The sequence below is a fragment of the Phascolarctos cinereus genome, unplaced genomic scaffold (assembly GCF_003287225.1).
Source record: "Phascolarctos cinereus isolate Bilbo 61053 unplaced genomic scaffold, phaCin_HiC Scaffold_9;HRSCAF=440, whole genome shotgun sequence".
NCBI lineage: Eukaryota > Metazoa > Chordata > Mammalia > Diprotodontia > Phascolarctidae > Phascolarctos > Phascolarctos cinereus.
In genome coordinates, this window is record NW_027556402.1 from 15,483,208 (window position 1) to 15,488,199 (window position 4,992).

Here is a 4,992-nt window from a genome sequence, read left to right on the forward strand (position 1 = left end):
CCTCATTTCTCCAGATTCAGAGCTTGAAAGGATTTCAGAGGCAATCTAGGTCAACCTGCCCATTTTACAGATGAGAGAACCGAGTTCCAAAAAGGATAAGGAAGTTGCCCCAAATCTCAGAGGTAATATGATTTTAATTCGGGTTTCAATTCTGGATTCTCTCATTCCAAACCCAGCATTCCCTCCACTGTAACATGCAGATGGAACTCTCCTCCTGCCAAAAGCAGAACAGCTAATTAATGTCTGAGTTTCTTTAATGATATTTCCTTCTTTCAAAGGCGGAAGAAGCAAGAACGGACGTGGGTTCGCTGAGCGTATTTCGGCGCCGCTGTGGCACCGCGTCTGCTGGCATGGAAATAACAGGGAGCAGCGGAGTAAGTGACGACCTCATACCTTCCCGTGCTAGAAAAGCAGGGTGGGACAGTCCGGCATTTGGGGAAAGCAGACTTCAGAGGGTTGAGAGAGGGGAGAGGGAGGCTCCAACAGTGTAATAGTTCCCAGGTAAGGTCACACAAGAGTCGGTCAACAGGCAACACGCAGCAAACATTTGTTAAGGACCGACTGCGTGTGGGGCTATGCTAAGCACTGGAGATACAATGAAAGGCAAAAAGCCATCCCAGCCCTCATAGAGCCTACATTCTAATGGGGAGAAAACATATAAATGACTAAGTGAGTGATGCAAATCGCTTATTTACATAAGTTACATAAAAACGACATCTCTAAATGAGGCACAAGGAAGATAAACACAGCTAAAGTAGATGGAAGTTGATGGAAATGAGGAGAGATTAACAATTCGGGGGAATGGGAAAGTCTTGAAGAAGGTGGGATTTGAGCTAAGTCTTGAAGGAAGCCTGGGAAACTTAGAGTCTGAGGTGAGGGGACAGAACATGGGGGACAACCAATGTGATCTGTGAGAGACTACAAGCTGGATTGTAGAGGGTACAGAGGGGAATAAAGTGTATGAGGGTTGGAAAGGTAGGAAAGGGTCAGGGGATGAAGACCTTTAAATGCCAAATAAGGGACTTGAGATTTGATCCTGGAAGACATAGGGAAATCACTTTGAGGGCCAAGGGGTGACATGACCAGACCTACATTTTTTTTTCCAGTGAGGTAATTGGGGTTAAGTGACTTGCCCAGAGTCACACAGCTAGTAAGTGTTAATCGTAGGAGGCCTGATTGGAACTCAGGTCCTCCTCAGTGCTCTATCCACTGCACCACCTAGCTGCCCAGAGCTATAATTTTTTTTTTCCTCTGGAAGGAGCAGAAGGAGGATCAGAGAAAGCTCTAGGATTGCTCCTAAGGGTTGTCAGGGTGATGATAATGGATGACTTCTGTGAATGCTAAACTACTAGGTGGATAACTATAGAGCACTGGCCTTGGAGTTAGGAGGACCTGTGTTCAAATACAGCCTCAGACACTTACTAGCTGCATGACACTGGCAAGATACTTCATCCTGTTTGCCTCAGTTTCCTCATCTGTAAAATGAGGAGAAGGAAATGGCAAACCACTCCACTGTCTCTGTCAAGAAAACCCCAAATGGGGTCAGGGAGAATCAGACATGACTGAATAATGGCTGAATAATAACAAGAACTAAACTCTTACTTCACTCAGTTCTTCCCCAGCACTGGCTACATTCTCCTTGACTTCCCTTTTAATCCCTTGGTGAACCGTTTCAACTCTACATTACCATCTACACTCCTCTACACTTTACCGTTATCTTACCATTACTCATACCTTGCCAGGCCCCAGCCTTGGATTATTCCCATCACCCACTGCTTTTGCTCCTATCAGACAGAGTTGGAGAAAATAATGAAAATAATGAAAGAATACTGCCTGAGTCCACTACAGCAAAGCAATTCTTTTATTCTCCACTCCCCCTCAAAAAAATATTCCCTAACCCACTCATCACAGTGGCTCTTTCAAATCCTCAATCCTCCCATAGTACCCTCTCCACCTTTACCCTCACAGATGAGGTAGATGATTGCCTCATACTTTACTGGGGAAAATAAGTCCATTTGCCTCTTCAGCTTCCTTGTCAGCCCTCCTGAAGCAACAAGGAGGCTGTTGTCACAAAATGGTAGAGTGCATGATAGGGTATCAACCGTAAGAAGACTGAGTCCAACCGTCATAACTATTCAGATGATTCTCAGATCTTACACCACTCAGATGTTTTCTTTCATGATCTCCTTCTTTCCCCCACATTTAACAATAAAAGTGACCCTTCTTGCCTCCTGTTTAATTACGTATATCTAATTCTTTATTTCCACAGTCAAGTAAGACACAAGAAAGACAAGACAGTGCAAAAACTAGACCAAAGGCATCTTCACATCAAACTTCATCTACCGGTACATCTTCTCAGACTGTAACTTATCTGAATTCAGCAGGTCAACAGAAACTTAGGCCATCCAAGTTACATTATCCTTCCGCTGTGATTCTTCACCCACGTGGTCAAAGGCAATCACACCAAAATGTACATGCTCGACAGAGAAAAAGAATGGCAAAATGTTTTTCAAATAAAAGTTTTTCAAAAGGACATGATTTAGCCAAATTTCCTATAGGTCCACCTCAGAAGGAAGGCGAAGGAAGATTTACCCAAATTCAAACAGTATTTGGGCCATCAAAATTTTATTCAAATGTGGCTATTAAAAGAAAAGGTGCCCAAGCTATGATGGATCAGAATGATCTACAAATGTCTGGTCAACCCCCTTATAGTTCAAGACTGTCAGCTCAAAAAATTTTTTACTTTGAAAAATCCCAGCAATTTGGTCAGTCAAAACTCCATCCGGATGCATCCAGTCAGCAAAACCTGCATCAGCGAAAACTGCGACCAAAGACTCTGGCAAAAGGGAAAATGTGTCAGCATCAACTTCATCCACGGATAGCTATACATGGTAGACTAATTCAAGAACATAATCCCCCACAAATTATATCACAACAGCAAAAAACTCAGAAAAAGACATTTGGACAGAGACTTAGTCAAGCAAAACGGACTCCACAAAAATCTTCACAAAGGAAACCAGGTCACCGAAAATTTCATTCTCAGAAATCTACGCCAAAAAAACCAAGTCAGCACAAAAACCAGCCCCAGGCTTCTGCATCTTCCAAAGCTAATCGACTCAAACACCAGACAAATACAATCCATCGTGAAAGACCTAGCCAACCAAAGCTACATTCAAACATATTTATTCAGAGAAGATTCGGTCAAGGAAAATCACATCCACAAATCTATGGACCAGGAAGTTCTGCCCAGCACAAAGGTGACCCACAGATATGGACAAAAGGAAAAACCCACAAATACAAACATCACCCGAAGAAGCCTGTGAAAGGGAGAACTGGTCAAACAACAACAAAAAGAGCCCAAACCTAAAATACCCAGCCAGCACAGATGTCACCCACAGAGACATGTGCTAAGAATACAGAGTTCCACCCATTTTCTTCCCCCTCAAACTCCCAGCAGCTTCATCCTGACTTATATGATTTTGGTAAAGATTCACCTATGGACTGGAGCCATACCTCTCAACATTATGATCCAAATCCTCGTGTTTATAATCAGCCTAATTCACATCATCCAAGAGGAAATCCAGAAACCTCTAAAACAAAAAACAAATCTGATACTGGTATTGTCAAACAACCCACCATGACTGTCAAGAAACTTACTACCGACAGATCGACCAGCACCATGCAACCTAATCCTTCTATTTTCTCTGCAGCCACTTCCTCAGTCAGTACAACTTCTGATGCCACCGTAAATGTTACCAATGCCCCTGCTTCCACTTTGCCAGTCTTTGCCACCAAATCTTACTAATGAATCTGCCAGCACCCCATCTTCTGCCACCATGACTGCTATCACTACTGATGTTGCTGACATGTCTCTTTCCTCTACTGCAACAGCTGGAGACACCACATATTTTATACCCACATCTAGCCACACCAGACCTACAACCAATATTCTTGATGCCTTAAATACATCTGCTTCTTCTCTTCCAACATCTGGAGAAGCCGGGTTTTCTCTAATCACATCTACCCCTTTCATTCCTGATATTTCTGTCTCCACTGAAGCCCTTAACACTATACCTGCTTCTGGAGTCACATCTGATCCTTTCATACCTGCTGCCACTAGGAGCATTCTTGCTGGTGCCATCCATGCTGACACTAATACCGTGTCTCTTGACTCTAATGAATCTGCTTCCTCCAAATCAGATTATACTGCCAGAAGATATATGTCTAATAGGCTTTCTCCCTCTGACATCACCTCTGCTGCCTCTGACATAACACCTGCAGACACATCTTTCACTTCCTCTGAATCAATAAACTCTGATGGCACTAGTGACCTCATTGATGATACCTCTACCACTATAGCCATATCCAGTGACTCTACAGAAATAACTTCAGATGCCCAATCGGCTTCCATCTCTGATTTAACAAACTCTGATGAGGTCAGTACCATATCCATTTCCACCATACCTGCCAGCACTATGTAAACAGAAACTACCTTTCCTATAATCCCTATCAAACAAGCTGACACTATGACCTCATCTTCCTCCTCTACCACCATTCCTTTAGACATTATATCCATTACCACCAAACCTGACCCCACCACACCTATACCCATTAGTTCCCCAGCTTGCTCAACAAAATCTTTTGCCACTGCCTCATCTTCTACCTGCATCGGTGCTGCTTGACTCCACTCCTCCTGCTAAGTGAGAGTTTATCTACTGCTACTACACCTGGAAGAACCTTTTGGTCACCACTGAGGAAAAGGCCACATGTGATGAAACTACCATGATTGATGAAACAAGTGCCAGTAAAACAACCAGCGCTGGATAAAGAGTCACCAGAATTGATTTGATTGCGTCCAATGCTCATGAAATTACTGAAGTTAATACATAACAGTTAACTTACTTAATATTAACTTAATAGTTCCTGAAGTTAAGATCATGGGTCTAGCATAGCATATGGAACTGATTGCGTCTTTGCCACAATTGCCAGAAA